This window comes from Calidris pugnax, unplaced genomic scaffold (assembly GCF_001431845.1).
Source record: "Calidris pugnax isolate Ruff unplaced genomic scaffold, ASM143184v1 scaffold25, whole genome shotgun sequence".
Lineage (NCBI taxonomy): Eukaryota > Metazoa > Chordata > Aves > Charadriiformes > Scolopacidae > Calidris > Calidris pugnax.
Window position 1 is genome coordinate 10037341 of NW_015090805.1, and position 18336 is coordinate 10055676.

The window sequence follows — 18336 nt, forward strand, 5'->3', positions numbered from 1 at the left end:
AGTCCTCAACACAGAAAGGACATGGACCAGCTGGAAGAGGTGCAGCAGAGGGCCACGAAGATGATCAGAGGGATGGAGCACCTCTCCTATGAAGACAGGCTGAGGGAGCTGGGATTGTTCAGCCCGGAGAAGAGGAGGCTCCGGGGAGACCTTATAGTGGCCTTTCAATATCTGAAGGGTGCCTATAGAAGAGCTGGGAAGGGACTCTGCCAGGAAGGGTAATGACAGGACAAGGGGAAACGGTTTTAAATTGGAAGAAAAAAGATTCAGATTAGATCTCAGGAAGAAATTTTTTACTATGAGGGTGGTAAGACACTGGAACAGGTTGCCCAGGGAAGTTGTGGATGCCCCATCCCTGGAGGTGTTCAAGGCCAGGCTGGATGGGGCCTTGAGCAATCTGCTCTCGTGGGAGGTGTCCCTGCCCATGGCAGGGGGGTTGGAACTCATGATCTTTGAGGTCCCTTCCAACCCTAACCATTCTATGATTCTATGATTCTATGATTCTATTTCCCTGATGTTTTTTGATATCTAGCTTCACATAGCTTACAGAGACCAGTGCAGTCCCTGCAAGATGTGGTTGGTGTGGAGGTGGTTCCTAAAATTCCTGAAGACATCCAGAGCATGTCTTCCTTCCCACTTCTGCTTAATTTTTTGTGGCATCCAAAAAGCAGTGCTCAGACCCATTCCAGCTCAGACGTGGAGGACCCCCAGGGCAGAAGGCACAGCACCTGACAGCACTTTGCCCTAAAGATTTGTTGCTATTTGAATGACCATACGCATATGATTGAAACTTAATATGGTAGAAAGCACCTATGTCAGAAAGCTTGCCAGTATCTGTCTGGCAGTGTTAGTATTGATGTCCTCTAATCTTTCATTAGATTTTTTAAACAGTAAAGCAGAAGTAGCTATTATTACTCAAATGTCTAGAAGCCCTAATCCCTAATTATCAGTTTCTGCTAGTGCTGTATAAATACAGGTGGAAAACACCACCCACCCAAAAACAACCCATGTCCTCTGATAGTTTTCAAATCAATTATAAAAATTGTGATAGACAAATATACCAAGAAAGTAATTTAGAAGAAGGCCAATGGTCAGCAATACTCTTGGCACATCAAATAACAAGATAGGGTCAAATATGGGTAGTGGATTCTGCATAAACTTCTGCAGAATACTTGGGCAACTTTGTCAAAGTTTGGAGAAAATTCTTCCCAATCACAAGGCGAAATGTGGGAAGATGCGCAAAGGTCTTTGTTGAATATGTAACACACTGACCGTGGAGTCTAGAAGCAACTTTGACAGACTTATCCTTTAATAGGTGTGGAGTGTTGCAAAGAATTCTAACAGTAAGCATTACTTTTTGTGCAGGCAAATATTACCTGAGTATTTCTTTTCCTCATCTTGAATTTGAAGGATTTCTCCCATCACACCCACAGCAGATGCAAAATTAAAAACTGCAGCTGCCTTAAAATTAGTGATCAAAATAAACTTTGTTTCATTTCCTTAGACTCACAAATGCCTCTCTATCTTGGACCTCAGAGGAATCCTGCTTAAATAATGTAAAAAATACATTTATTAATATACAGATCAATATATAATATAATGACTACTGCAAAAAGCACTTTACAATGGAATGTGGTAACCACCATCTTTGGGTTACTGAAGTGGAGTGGGAAAATAATAGTTTTACTCCTACAACATTGCTAATTAGCTATTTGAGTACAGGAGATGGTGGTTGGTGTAACAAAGTGATGTTTTGCTTAGATGAGGAAATGAAACGAGGCGTATCGTAATTTGGAAAATAGCTCAGCTTGCATAAAAGGAAATAGAATGATTTCCAGGGAAAAATTTCAACTCTGCCTGAATCCTCTAGAGAAAACCCAATTCAAGGCATGAATATGCTCCACCCAGATGAGAGGTTCTTTGATAGTTTCTTTAATGAGTGCAATCTGAGGAGGAAGGTATATATGAAAACTGAATGTTCAATATCTGCCTTGTCAAGATGGCAAACGAAATGGACAGGGGATGTTTCTAATACAATTCAATGTAAGTTGATTAAGCCTGTTTTTCTCTTACTGTTTGCATTTGGCTATTATAAATTATAAATGTATGTAGATATTTTCTGTACAGAAATAGGGCTTGTTTGCGTTTTGTCTTGATAATAGGCTGACTTAGTGTGATTCAAGGTGACTGGACCTCCAACTACCGTGTTATGATTAGGCATTCCTAATTTACAGGTCTCAGTAATCTGTAGATTTATAGGATCTTGGGGCACCTTCAGAGGTTCTTTAACTTCAGCAGCAAATTCCCTGAAGTATGCACAGGGAAGTTGCTTGTTACCTATGTGGAGGGCTGGCATCATAGTTATAGAGAGATGTGTCCTGTAGTAACCAAGAAGGCTCTTCGGCATGGAGCTGGTTATTGAAGTTTATACTTAAATAATAAGGGTCTTGGGGAAACAAGTAACAAACATATAAAGAGATAATATTCAGTTGCTGCTTGAGAGCTTCCAGAGTGAGTTTTAGGCAATCTGAATTGCCCTCACAAAAAAACAAAAAAAAAGGTTTCTGATAATCGTGCATTTGTAATTGCAGTATCATCATTAGCAAGGTTAATAGTGTTCTAACTAAACTGTGAGAAAGCTGAAGAAGTTCCCAACTTTTAACAAATGTGAAGTGAAGCTATATGAACAGCTGCATTAACTGTTATGAATTGGGAAAAACTGTATCCCTACCAATGTTAGAAAAGGAAGCAATTGTCAGTTCATTTTCTTTTCTAGTGCATAGCTGTTCTCCATAGCATAAATTATCTTGAAAAAGCACCTAAGAATAAATTTCAAGCAAAAAGGTACTCAGAATTTCTCCAGTTATTGCAGTTTCTTTGTTTCCCAACTAAGATGTGTTTTAAAATAACTTCTTTGCTTTATTTGCTGTGTATGTTGTGATCTAAAGCACTCGTTTATTTCTCCTTTTCCATACTGCGCTCTCCCCAGGCACTTGTTGCTCTGTCTTCTTTCCCCAGCAAACACAACAGCAAAGTGCAGTAGCATGATGCTGCAGAGAAAAAATGTGCTGTAGGATTCCCAGTTCTGTCCTGTTGGGATCCTGATCCTTCAAAGGTAGCATCCTAACAATTATGTCCCCTCTCCGGCATTGTTCTTACATCTTCCCTGGTTATGGATTACTGCAGCCACTATAGGGACAGCTTTTTATACACACTTTGTATATACACTTTATATACACTCTGACATGTACGTGTTAAGGCAGTTGTGATAACAGGGATCGCACACAGTTTAATAATCCTCAGCTAGTCGAGTCTTTGGAGGTGGTCTCCTATATGCCAAATTTAGCAGAGGTTACCTGAAAGAGTGGGGACTTTCTGAGCCTTTGATGTGACTCCATCCTCTATCTTTTTAGTATCATACGGTGTGCAACTTCGGGGTCTAGTTTGGGAATGCCAGTGTCACAGCGTTCACAAGCCCCACCTTGGAAGAATCAGATTACATCAACAACATCGCAAGGAAGGGAAAAATGGTAAGAAACATGGGCAGCTCCCCCTAAACAAACACCATTCAAACCAGGAGACGCAGGACCTCTGTGGAAGGTGGAGAAGTATCTGGAATCTCAACACAGGCCTGGGAAACTGGGAAGGACTGGTGCCTGTCAACTTCAGGAGCAACACAGGGGCAGAAACTGTGCTCCCTCAAGGTGTGCCCTGAGGGGGAAGGCTTGCCAGATAGTGCTCATCCCACATGAGATGAGCCACTTATGATCAGTAACTCCATCTCCTAACTCTAGTGTTCATGTGTAGTCTTACTGTCAGAGAATAACTGCATTTTACGACTTTCTTAGGGAAAAAAATGTATGTTTTTTTCTGCATGACGAGCTTAGTGAGTTGGCCCTATTTCTTCTTCTTAGGGAGTACTAGGATTCTGAAAGCATAGTCCTTCCTCCCAGGCTGCCATCACAAGGTAATGGCCACATATGATCATGAAGAGCTGAATTTGGAAATTGCAGTAATACGATCTGTCTTTTCTGTTGGTGTTCATGCAGCTTTCCAAAGGTGTTGCAAGGATGGTTTCTAAGACAAAAAAGACCGTGGCATGTAAAATCCAAGGCTGCAAAGTAAGTTTCTTTCCTATTCAAAGTTGTATTTAAGGGAATTTTCCTACCAGATGTTCCTACCTTTCTTACAATGTACTTTGCTAACTCTTCCTGATCACAGCTTGATGCATTTTTGATACGTCAGTGTATCACTAAAATAATTCAAATGAAAATTTTTTAATGTAGTAAAAGTCATCTCTCCAGACATAGATTTTATGTATTTTAGTCGATGTATAGGAAAGTATTAGGACAGAATTTAACAGTTTTCAGAATTTAGCAGTTTTCAGTTTAAGAGAATTCAGGCATTTTTGACTTCTTCTGAATATCACATTTCTTTTAACGAAGATTGTATTATGTTTCCAAATTCTTGTAGTTCTTCAAATATAGAGTCCTTAAGATTTTATTGTGCCACAATAAGGAGAACCTGGAAATGGCAAAAGCTCTTCTCCACTTTCTTAGTGTGCATTTTCGCCTGTTACTTCTCTGCCTCATGCATTCAGCTACTAGAATCTTTTATAAAATGAAGGGAAGGGCCTAATAGCATGCATGAATTTTGAAGCTATCAGGACATAACATAAAAATTTAAAAAAAAGAAAAAAAAATCAGGGGAATTTGTTTTAGGTATTTGCATGTGGCAACTTTCACAATTTAAAATCTTTTACCCTTCTCAAAGGACAATGAAGCTGTACATTTCCATACAAAAATATATAGAGGTGTGGTTTTTTTCTCACATACTATTCTAAAACAAGTTATGGGTGGATCATGTGGGGATCAAAATAACGAAAACATATACTTTCCACGTACACATTTTGTGTGTAAGACTGACATAGGTTTTTTATTGAAGGAGGGTAGAATTTGGAGCATTTATTAACTGTAATTTAAAAGGTCTTATGAGAGAATTTAAACATATTTTTTGAATGATGCATGCTGTTCCTTTCTCTTTATGTCCAACAAATAAAACTATTTGGATAACGTTTGCTTCTCTTGCTGCCTTGAAGTCAATCAAGTCTTCTTTGCAAGAGCCTATGAATATAAGCCTCACAGCAAGAATGTGACATAGCTCAGTACATGGCAGCGGTGAAGGAAGATGAAAACCTTATGCAAAATCTCATTTTAGCTTGAGTTTCTTTTTTGTGAGATGTTGAAATTGTGCTCTGGTAAATACTTAGAAAGAAGATATCCCAAATAAACTTCACTTTTTGCTAAGCATTTCTTTATTAGCGGCAGTTAAGGCACCCCATGGACTAAGTCTTCCTAAAAGAGAATTATTTTAAATTATGAAAATTCATGAAACTATTGGCAAAATAAATTAACTTTATTGAAATATAAGAAGCTAAAGCAGGTGGTTAATAATCATGAAAAAATTAGTAAGGAATTATGGCAAAATTTCATTGCTATGATTTCTCTGCATTTTGGTTTTGCAAGAGTTTGCAAGAGATTTTCATCTGAAGGGATTCTTTTTTCTTCCTTCCTTTATTTTTCCAACTTGTTTTCAATTTTTTTTTAAAGATGATGTCCTGTAAGGATATTAAAAAGTGAAAATTAGGACAAAAAGTTAAGAAAATAAAAATTGGAGTGGAAACTCATAACATGTTATTAAACTTCTTAATCATTAAAACGTGCAACACTTGAAGGTTGGTATACACTATTGTTTTGAAATGTAGAATTAAAATTACTCTGATTAGATGCCTACTAAATTACAGCTCAGAGTAACTTCTGTAGATGAACAGTAGAAGAGCAGTGTTGTTTCTTTGGGCTCAGCTACCTTTAGTCAGAGCAGTGATTAAAGCTATGTATATTTAGTGGTATAATTGTGCATGATCTTCTTAATTTTTATTTTATTTACACAGTCAAACAAGTAACTTCCAGTCATGGCCACTGAGGTTAATAGGAGACTCTTTTTTTTTTTTTTAACTGTCTGAAGTAAGATATTGATCTTACTGATTCAATATTTACCTACAGAATCATTGCATAGAGTTTCAAGAATGCATATGGATTTCTATTATTTGTGGGCAGCCACCAGTCAAGAATAGGCAAAGCAGATCTGAAAACATTTTACTGAGCCTATTTATAGTTTAAAGAAAGATCACAAATGAAATGTTGCCTTCGCAGCAGCCACTTAGAACAAAAATTTCCATGACTGCAAAGAAAGAGGTAAAAGTTATATGGAGATTGAATACTTTATACTGTTCCATTCTTGCTCTGAACTCATTGAAGAGCTTTAAATAGTAAGAAGTCCAGCTAGCAAAGAAGTGCAGAGGTATCCAGTGTCAACCTAATAGGATCTGATTAGCCCTGGCAGGCGCTCAGTGTTCCCTGGTGGAATCTGGAAAAAACAGCCTGTGAAGACTGAGAATAACAATCATCATTCCCCTTTATCAAAATCTAGCTCTTTCATCATCCTCTCCTCACTTCATACTTATAGTTCTGGATATGCAGCTAAAAACCATGCCTACCATGGCTTTGGATTCACAGTGGCATGAAAGAATGCATATTTGGGGGAACAAGTCAATCAGTCTATAGGAAGTTTTGACTGTAGCTATGCTGGTGTAACAAAGTAAGAGATGAGGAATGTCCAGAAAAATCTCTTGGGAAAAATGTCTGATGGAAAAAACAAAGCAGCTCTGTCCTCAGGTGTTTAGCTGTGGAACTTGAGTTGGTCTTTGCATGCCAAAAAAAGAAAAGTGTTCTATTCATTCCATGTACTCTACTGAAAAGTTAAACCAAATACATTATTCTAGCTTACAAATGACTAGCTTTATTTTGGCATGTGTTTAATCCTTTCGGAAAGTGTCCTATTTGAGAAAGCGTGTAAGTACCTACTTAAAACAAAGTAGATATTTAAGAACCTCCTTGAATAAGAGCCAGAGTGCTTGACATTAGGAGGTGCACATCTTTTTAGTGTAAAAAAGAAACTAAAAAAACCCTAACTAAAAATTTGAGCAGAACTTCCTTCATTAATACCGGGTGGTAATGAGCTCTAAAACCATGCAGACTCCAAAAGAGCAGTTATTTCCCATGATAAATTCAAAGATCTTTTCTGAAGTTTATTAATGTTTAATTTTAAAAAGTTAATAAACCAATATGCCCTTACTCTGTGTAATCATGTTTACAATAGATATGAGAGCATGCAAGGCCTACCTGTACACTAGTGTTTTTCGCTAGCTCTGACTGGTTTTATGGAAACTTTTCAAAACTCCTGAAGTATTTCCTTGCATAGTGTTCTTTATTTGCCAGTACCTAAGAGGATAAAATTGTGGAAATATCTGATGGCCAGGGATCTTTCTTATTTTGCTCCTGTATTTATGTTTTGGAAAGATGATTGTCTCTGCTGAGAAGAAAATAAGATATTAGCAAAGAAGATGGAGTTTTAGTTCTGGGTTTAGAATACAGACTCTGGGAGGGAACTATATATCTATGAGGATTTTAAAATGGCATAGGAGGGACATGCACTGTCAAAACCAGCCCTAATATTCTACAGAGGGGAAAGCTGCAATTATGTAGCCTTGATGGCCATATGAAATGTTTTTCTCTCTCTAGAAAATAAGCTAAGTTAACAACTGTATAAACTGAGAATTAGAAGCATCAAAGTGCAACAATGAATTCTGGAAAGACATGACTTAAATGTCAGCTTCTATACAATAAAAATGCTTCCTGTATAGACTGAGTATACCAGAAACTGTACAGATTGATCAAAACTCTGATTCACCGGTATTTATTTTAGTCATCTGAAAACTCCCACTGAGAAATGGGGAATTTTGTTGGAGGTGTATGAACAGGTGCCTATAATCTCAGAACAGACTAAAACTCCAGGCAGCAGTAGGAAAATATTTCAAACAATTGTTGTCCATCATTAATAAGAGAAATGAAAACGGCTGAGTCCTTTTTAGATATAAATCATCAAAAGCAAGAAGGAGATTCTTTAAACACAGTTATTAAAGGAAAACGATAAATATTCATCACCGTAGCCAAGACTGATCATCAGTGAATTATTCAGCTTCTCCAGACTACACCCTATTTTTCTATAGATAAAAGCATATTTTACCTACACTTGCAAGTTGAGAATTGAACACTGGGATCCTGATGAGGAAAGGAATTAGAATGTATATGTACTAAATTAAAACTCTTTTTGTGATTCTCCCTCTAAGTATCAGTGATCTAGTCAAGAGTGTTGGTTCCACAGGTAGACAAAGAATAGCAATAACCTTATCAGAAACAGGAACTGCTGTCAACAGAATTCTTTCCATGGTGAAAAGAACTGTTTATTGTGTTTGTCCCAGTGCAGAGATTTTGGTAGACTACAGCAAAATGTCATGTACGGTATGACTCATCTGGAGTGCTGTGTTCAGTTCTGGGCTCCCCAGAACAATAAAGACATGGACTTAATGGAGCAAGCCTAGCAAAGAGCCACAAAGATGACTAAGGGAGTGGAGCATCTTTCTTAAGAGGAGAAGCTGCGGGAGCTGTGAATGTTCAGCCTGAAGCAGAGAAGGTTCAGGAGGATATTATACATGTGTATAAACACTGAGTGGTGGGCAATGAAGAGGAGGGAGTCAGACTTCTCAGGAATGCCAGAGACAGACAAGAGGCAATGGACACAAATTCAAGCACATGAAATTCCCTCTGAACACAAACAAACGCCTTTTTACTATGGCAGTGGAAAAACACTGGAAGAGGTTGCCCAGAAAGATAGTGCAGTCCTCATTCATGGAGATATTCAAAACCAGCCTGGACACAGCCCCAGGCAACCTGCTCTGGTCAAACCTTCTTGAGCACCTCCAGAGATGCCTTTCAACCTCAACTCTTCTCCATTGTGTGAAGGAAAGGAAGGAAAAAATAATGGAAAATCCTTCAAAAGAGGCTAATATGTTTATTAATACCAATTCAATATCAATTCAAAAGATGAAAGATAATAGGCATTAAAAAAACCCTGAATTCTCTACATGAAATCTAGTTCAAGACTTTTAATATCATGTTTCTGAATTAGTGCCCAGATGTTTCAGAAAGGCTGTTCAATAAGAGTTGCTGTGCATCCAAGAATGTGTAATATGATTAGCTATTCATATGAATTAAAAGATATGAGTGAAATCATAAAGTTTTGATTTTGTAATCTGTACATTTGAAGACACTATGAATCAGTTAATGAATTCTTTCAGTATTCAAATGTCTGATTCAATTGCTATTCAATCTTCAAATTTGATCTTTTGTTTTTATGGTTATATTGATTTGTCCATTGAGGGGGATCAGTGGAGAGATCAGTTTAGCCATAAAAATAGCAGACTGGAAATAATAAATATCTGCAGTTGAGACTTTGAACTTGTATGGAAGTTAGAAAGAAAAGTAAAAGAAACATAGTATTTAGCCAGAATTCATGTATACTAAAGATATAAACTGACAAGTGTATTATTTCTGTAAATTTACATATATAAAGGTCAAACATTGTATGGATGACAATAGGGAAAATCTTTAAGACAGCAATATTAACACAGCATTTTCCTTAAAAAAACCACAATTGTTGCTACCAGCTCCCAAGGCATCTGGCCCACAGGAAGTCTACTCAACGATACAAGCAATATCAAAATGTGCCACCTCTGCATTTTCCATCACTTCATGGCTTGTAGCCAGGACTAATAAGTCACAGCTATAGCAGAAACCAAAATAATAGTCCAAGCAGTTGGATATAATAGCAGTGATGGAACCATAAGGGCATCTAAAATCAAAAATAAGTGGGAGGGGACCAAAATAGAGCATTGCAATTCTGTGGCCCAGCAAACTAGCTCTCGACTGTAAATTGGGGAGACACAAGTCTTAACTATGGCAATAAAAAGATTATTGGCTTATGAATGTGGTTCCTGCATCCATCTGGTTTGAGATAGAATTTTTGGCTGTAGGAGGTGCATTGTACTTTCCAGTTTTCACCTTATAAATCTGTTTGTCTATAGAGTTCTTGGAAAAGGCTCCTGGATTCATCTAATATTACATAAGTGACCATTTTATATAAGCCCTTATTTTTTAAATTCAAGTGAGATTAATATCAAACGTTCTGTCCATGTTTGCAAGCTACCTAGTGGCAATGCTTTAAGTAAATATTATTTAGCATAAATAATGTTATACTAGGAAGATAGCAGGAATAATGAAAAATGCAATTTAGGAAGAGATATTAAAATTAACTGGTTAAACACTTCAGAATTGATATAATAAAAATAGCCAATGCTATTTTAAATATTAATTTTGAAGAATCTTTCATCCTAACAAAAATACCCCCAGAACTAACAGAATCTATAACCCACCAGGAGAATCACAGGCTGTTACAATTGTGAAATGAGGGACTAGAGCACCAGAAGTGTTAGGAGTTTGAATCCCGTGGAGTAAAATTCCACAACTGTCTTGTATTGATATGACTAAATTTTGAGTGGTGCAGAAACCTGGATAATAAAGGTTTAGATGCTGAAATACAATGTACTCTGATAGAAAATAAGATAGACCATCTGATAAGAATTCTAGAGGATTAATCAAGTCATAAACTATAAAATTTAATGTAACTGTAAAAGTCTCACTTAATAAAGTAGCTGCGATTATCAAGATGTGACAGCCACCATGTTATTCACCAGCTGTTAACTTAAATAGAGTCAGCAACCTCTGAAATCCACAGGAATTTTATTCTCAATTTAAATACATGTTTTACTTCTGTGTTGGGCAGGAGGGAGAGAGGGACTTTCAAAGCACATATCTTCTGAGACAGGAAAGTTTAGCACTAGTAAAACTTGGGGGCAAAACTGAGAGGGGAAATTAAGAAAAATATCTTCTCCTTTCTTGTCTAGCCTATCTCTCTATAGCAATCACTTTGTTTCATTCATAAAACTTTATACTGTGCTATATGTTTGAGCAGGACTTTTCTTTTTGCATAGTTTTAGGAAAAAAATTACTTCTGTGTTTGAGTCTATACATTATATCTCCTTGTGGTTACAGTTAGTCTTGTCATGGAGAGAGTGATCTACATGCATAGCTGTGTCTGTTGAACTGTCCACCACCAATTTCTTTTGGTCAAATGAAGTGGTAAGTGTCCTCATTTGAATTTGTCCTTCATTTTGAATTTAAATTTTTCAGTCTTTTGGAAAGGCTTAAAATTTCTTTACGTTGTCTTTGCTGTTTAGACATAAACCCCACATGCCTGGTAAATTTGGTAGATCTGTCTACTAGCTAATTAAAAATTAGCACGCCTCTTACATATTTGTTGTTATACACAGTTTTCAACAAGTATACTCTGCCGCCTCTGTTGAGATACTGAATTATAATCTGAAATTATTAAGATTTCAAGTTAAACCTATCAGGAAATAGGAAATATTCATTGGGATGTAGCAATCTTGATGAGTAGGCAGGGTCAATAGCAATTTACCATGAAATTGTAGTACATACTGGGAATTACCTAGGCATTTTCCCTGATATATGTGGAATTAGGATTGTAAACACTGAATCCTTAGGTGTATTGGCTCTATACTTCTTTGGACAAAAGTTAGTTTTCCTAATATTCTTATTTTGCTGAATAAGCAATGAAACTTAAATATATGCTATCTTATGTGATCCCAAAGCTGAGTAAAGCTCAGCTTGCTGTTCTGCAAGTCCTGTCCTAGGAGTAGCTGTTGCATAGGGGTGTGATTTTGTACCACTCCTAAACTAAATGCAGTCAATAAAAAAATTATATTAACCAATTAATTCCTCCTCTTGATGCCAATACAGATTTCCTTAGAGAGACGGATCCAGATCTCCAAAGCCAGAAGATCAGTGTTCAGTTAAAGAAAAAAACTCTCATGTTCTATGTGGTCTCTCTAACTCACTATAAATTGTCATTGCCTGAAAGTTTGGGAATGCTGAATAGTCTGCTGCATGTTTTTACAGGCATCCATCATTAACCTTTGCCTTTTGTAGAGCTGAGATAATCTGAGAGATATTATACTTTGCTAAACCTGCATTTTTCTTTTCCATTATGTGAAAGTAGGACATTTGGTATGTGCTGGGACAATATTTCAAACATCATCTCCTGCTGAACTGTCCCAGCAATTAGTTACATGCCAACAGATTAACAAAGTATTTCATCAATTATCATTGTTATTTGCCTTAGCTGTACAAACCCAAATATCTTTACTGCCATTCTATAGAAAGTGGTCTAAATAGCCTGTGTTCTGATTCCCATTATGAATTAGTATAATAAACCAGAAAAAAGTATTTTTCAAAAGCACACCTCTTCATACTTGTTACTAGAATTGTCTCATTTCATTTGTTTGTAGTGACCTCAGAGTATGTGCATATTATAAACTTCTACACAGCATATAAACTGTTCCACTGAAGGGAAGGAAGGATGGCCCATTGACAGTAGTGCCAGTAAAGGACTCAGGAGATCTGTTTTCAATAACCTTCTCCTTCAGTTTCCTTCCTGTATAGTCTTGGCAAGTCCAATAGATTTACAAGGCTATTTCAGTGTTGAAATGCTTTCTGATAATCTGGCTTTTAGATTATCAATTTCCCATCTGTTATACGAAGACAATAATACTGGATTTACGATCATGGGTATATTTGAATGAAACACGAAATTGCAGGAGGGAATAAAGTTCTTAGGTGACTACTCAGACCTCAGCTTCATATACTGTATTCCATACACTGTCTTTTCTGAAATGGAAAAAGCTAATCTCTTTGAGCCTTCAAAATGGGGTGGCTGCATGTGCCCTGCCTGAACCATGCCCAGGAGTCATTTGGGAAAGTGCTAGCCACCATAGGCTGAAAGCCAGATACTCCTTTTGCAGTTTAAGTACACAATTACCACATTACCAATGCCTAGGAATATCCCCTGATATAGTTTAATTTCCTAGTATAGCTGTAGCCTTTCCCCACTTTGGCATTTTGTATGAATAGAGGATGTTGGATGTAGGTACAGCATAATGAGGATTCTCAGGATTGAAAGGATGTTCCTTTTCCTGAGAAAGAACAAAAGTTCCTTTGGAAAATCTGCATGACCTTCACCAACTTTTAGCAGCTCAGCTTCTATTAAGAGGTGTCAGTTTCGTCGTGTCCCAATGAGCTGTATCACTGCACATCTCAAATGCAAACCTAGGGGTCAATTGCTGCTCAAATATTTTCTTAGAAGCTGATCAAAAAGTTTTCACTGATTTCCCCTTCCCTATTTTGTTTGAACCCCAGCCCTCCTATTCCCTTGCAGGATCATGCATAAAGGATGTCATGGCAATGGTCAGGACTAGGTGACTCTTCACCTAGAGGTCACTGTTTACTCAGTTTTTCCTTGAAGCGTGTGAATGGAGCTCATCAATAAGAAAGTCAGCAGATTTCCGTGTGAACCGGATTCAGATGGACTTGCACAGCTGTAACCGCTATTGTGGGTATTTCCATACTTAGCTCCACAGTGTAATTGCCTACGAAGTCTTTTAGGAAAAAGATGCTCAGCCAAGAGCTTTTAAGAAGTGCCAGTGCTATTTTTACAATTTGTCTCACTATCCCATGTTTGAAAACCACATTTTAATTTTATGTGACTTACAAGACAACCTGAAGGTGACTGCACTGTTTAGTGCAATGTTTCAGTGAGGAGAACAAACACAACCAGGACAGGTGGAGAAGAAAGGTAGAGCCTATTCTTTCCCATAACACCTGTGGGTGAGCTTAACCTCTATGAAAGCTGGTCTGTGCCAGACTGGGGGATAGTCTGTTTCCTTTTCTCGGAGGACATTGTTCTTTATTGTACAGTTATCCAGCTGGGGTAGTAAGCTGTTCAGAAATGGGCTATCTTACTTTCCCAGCTGAAGTACTGACTCTTGTATAAGTCACCTGCAGATCCAACAAAGTTGTTTCCCTCTCTCTCACAGGTACAGGAATTGCTGGAGGCACAGTGGTAAAAGAATCACAAAGCTGGCAACAATTTAGAAGTGTTTTAATAAGGGAATTATTCATCAGCACAATGATTCATGCTCACCAGTTTTCCAGAGGAGATGGTCACAGCATTTTTTTCCACTGGGAGGAGGGAGACAAGGGGCAGACAGGCAAAGCTGATTCCCAAGGTTTGGCTCCACACTCAAGTGAAATGGATGTGAATTTTCTCATCTTTCCTGCAATATTTTCTCAGCTCCTGGATGTGTGGGAGGAAAAGGAAGTTATTCAGAATCAATTATGACTTTCCACTACGTTGCTGCATTTTGGATTAGTGTTTGTCTTATGTCTACAGCCCATTGTCTTTTGTATGAACTGATTCCTACCTCCCCATTCTGTTATCTCTCAATCACAAAGCTGTGAAACCAGTTTCAAGACAACTGAAATTACCTGCAAAGAGACTACACTGGTATGCTTTTCACATCTGGTTAAAAATCCCTTTAGATGCATTGAAAGATTTGCGAAGATTAAAGTGGACTTTGTTTTGGACTTGTGGTATCAAAACCATATTTGGGAGATCTTTGGGTAGTAAGGTCTGATATCCATTCAGGAGCCATAAATATGAATAACAAGAGCCAGTCTTACTCAGAAAATTTAGGAAAGAGCAAATGAAAACTGTGGCCTTGCTTAGGAAGAAGAAAAATACCCACATAATTTTTAAAATCCCAGTTAGAATTTGGTGTAGTTTCTTGGGGAACCTCCAGAAACAATGTCCTGATGGTTCCTCATATTTTTAAAGCTTTTAATCTTCTCATATGATTGATGCAGAGGGAATTCCCCTGACCCCTAAACTCAGTACATAACAAGAAAGATGTGTCCTATTAATAAAGTTAGATTGTTAGAAGTATTCCCTATTCTATATAAGCTTTCAAGCTCCTTACTTAATGAAATAGAACTTCTTTTATAGAATGGAAAACTAAATTCTCATTAATCTTTTCCAGGTGTATAAGAGCAAATAAAAAGGCCACACTTTAGCCTACGTGTAACATTTAAAAAAGAATCTCACTGCAGATAAATGTATGCTCTGATGCTGGCCATTAAATGATCCACTTTCAAGGTGTGTGGCCTTATTAAGTTTGGAAATTCATATACAGCTCACACATATGTGCCTCTGTTTCTAGTAGCGAGAGTATTTTGATATGTACCAAACACCACAGCCTGGAACTGACATCATTCTTTGGCAGACACGTGAATATTTTGTATTGTAATTGCTGGCTTGCATGTCAGTACACTCCCGCTGTCTATTAAACAGAACGATATACTCCTGCTCAGGGTGTTTTGCCAATCCTTACTATTTGCTAGGCAAACAAGGGTCTTCTCACCAGCTAAGGGCTTAGTGTATGTGTTCAGTTTGCTTATGTGCAAGACAGAGGTGGCCAGGTCTCTGTATTTAAGCTGGAAAAACATCTCCAAAAGTTATACGAACATTCACTTGAACATTATATTTTTCCTTCCTCATTTAAGTACTTTCAGTGAACATTCCCAGTGAACTGTTTCTCAAACTAAGGTCTGCTGGTGGTCATAAACAGGGTCAAAAATACCCTCTACAGCTATAACTTTTCCTCTATAACTAAATTGGCGGGGGTGTGGTGTGGTGTCCCCCAGGCAAATTCTGTTGTCAAATAAGGCCATAGACACCGAAAAATGTTGACAATCATTGCTGTAATGGGCAAAGTTTTTGACAGCAATATTAAAACATTTTAACTTAAATATCTACAAAATATTCAGGAAAGTGATTTTTTATTTCTGCAAATGAACAGAAATCTCAGCCTTATCATAGAGTTTACCTTTTAATAGAAAGAGCTGCAAAAGTACTCTATAAAGAGGATGAACTGAACTTGCACTTAGTGCTATGGTTACAATACCTATTATGAAGCCAGATTAATAAATATGTAGCTCACAGTTTCATTTTAAAACACTGAATATTTGCAGTGGTTAGAAACTAACTCATTTTGCTGGAGAAACAAACTTCTTTTGTTTGCTCAGATTCACTATGCATTTATGTAGACATGTAAATCACTGTGTGAGAATATTGATGATGGATGCTTTAATTCTTGTTTGTCTAGAATTCCCTCAAACCATCTTGTAATTTGATATTAATATTTCTTCTCAGTCTTATTGGTTACTGGAAACTACTGCTTACTGGGAAAATATGTCAGCACTGAACTGTTCACTGGAATTTTCACATTTGTGTGAACCGAAATGCAACTAATAAACAACATCACATGTAAAAAATAATATTTATAGCCATATAGTAGTCATAAAAAATACTCTCCCCACTCCCGAAAAAGAGTAGCTTTATATTGATAGCAAATGAAAGTCTAAGCAGCTTAAGTTGTTTGACACTTTATTTCATATCTTCACCAAAAAGCAAAAAATGCAATCAGAAGTCTTATACGTGCCACTGGTAAAGAACAAGCTTTCAGTATCATATAGGGAAGGAGCAAGTAAGAGAACAAGAAAACACTTAGATGAATCTGCTGATTTAAAGTTCATTGAGCCTTATGGTCTTCTCCTTGAGACTTTACATGCACACTAGCTGACATCTCCAATCCTGTTTTCCTGGAGAATAGAGAAGGTACTGAAAAACAGGAAGAGAACAAGTCTAACAGATGGAGAATCTTCTTACTAAAATTGCATGTGAGGCCAAACTGGGAGAGGTTCCTAGCACACTGGAGGACATAAACAAAGTTCAACATGACCCTTAAAAATTTCAGGCAACATCCTGGAGAAGATACAGCCATTATTCATTGGAAATGAATACAACATTCTACGCAGAGAAAGGAATAATCAGCAAGTTGCTTGATGCTTTTGCATCCAAGTAGGATTTCTAAAGAGAGAATATAGAAGTTGTAGTGAATCATTAGCTTACCCTCAAAATGGATGTCATGTTGTTGCAAAGCAGTAAACCAAGTGGAGGTGTGAACAGAAATACGGACAAGAGGTGGGGGTGTGTACTTACATTACAGTAAGGTCCTGAAGGATGGGACACCAAATGATGTTGTGAAAACCATTCCCTTTCACTGAGGCAGAAGCAGCTTTATCTAAGCAATTCCCGACATGGTTGGAAGTCTTTAAACTCAAATTAAACAAATAAAGGTTGCCTCAAAACTATTGCCCTAGGTAACTTAAACCTGTTAGTTTTGACCCAGTATCCTATGACATGGAAAACAGATTGTCATCTTCTTCTTCACATTACTCTTTGAAAACTGTTGTCCAGTTTCTTCTCAGTCTCTGTGTCTTTAGACAAAATAGTGCCAATTTTTTCTATTTTCTCTCGCAGGCCATATTCTGTGCCAGATTCTTGTAAATCTTCTAATTCCTGTTGGTCCCTAAGTTTCTTGCAATACAGCACCTGTCACCCCAAAGCTGATTACAGCTTTCCAACCTGACCATTTCAGTGTTAATAACAGAGAAATTCTGAGGGAGGAATCTGATCATATCTGATTTTGCATTGAAATCTAAGTGAAAAGAAGTCAGGAGATCCTGATATACTACTATGAGTTTTGGGAGATGACCTATATAACTCAATGTGATACAACAGAAATCACTTCAAAATCCTGAAGGTGCTGATTTATTTGTTTTTATTCCCCCAAATCATTCATTCTTTCAAAACATAAGTCTCAGAGGCAGATTACAGGGTTTCTCAGAAGAGTGCCAACTGTGCTTTGGTTCTTCCCATATCCATTGACTTAATTCTGTTTTCTTCAAAGTTCACTTCAAAATGAAAGCTAGAAAAATTCCCCAGGCTGTTATCTAGAGGGAGCTCTTGCCTTTGAATGGAAGCCGTGTGTCTCATCATAGGTAAGTATATAAACTTTTTTGAAAACTGCTTTATTCCTTGTTTTAGATGTTTAAACGAAATTGCCATTTAGAGAATACTCTCAATTATTAAGGATAATCAGATCTTATGTCTCGTGTATATACATATATATATGTATATATGCATGTGTGCGTGTATGAATACAGATGTATCAGGCTGAGAGATTCCAGTCTTTCTGAAGTGTAAAAGTACTGGATACCCAGTCCCTCAACAGATACTGCTTAGCTCAGTAGCTCTTTTTCTTTTCTCTAAAACAGCAGCTAGATATGAATAAAAAGTCACTTAAACTTCTCTGAAGGGCATTATATAATATTAGATCACTGTCATTATCATTCATAATATATTTTAAGTACATGTTATGTATATAACTAACTTCAAATGTATTGACATATATGTGCAATCTGTATGAACATATGTATTACTTTTTTCCTTTACTGAGATTTTGTTACTTCTATGTGAAGTTGGGCTTTATGGTGAGACCTT

At 37.2% G+C, this 18336-nt stretch overlaps 1 long non-coding RNA gene across 1 annotated transcript; it reads left to right on the plus strand.

Moving 5' to 3' along the window:
• Positions 1 to 4063: 4063 nt before the first annotated feature.
• Positions 4064 to 13410, plus strand: LOC106885691. Its single transcript, XR_001411475.1, has 3 exons — positions 4064 to 4121; positions 11070 to 11156; positions 13293 to 13410. It is a non-coding gene; the product is annotated as an uncharacterized LOC106885691 (long non-coding RNA).
• The last annotated feature ends 4926 nt before the right edge of the window (positions 13411 to 18336 follow it).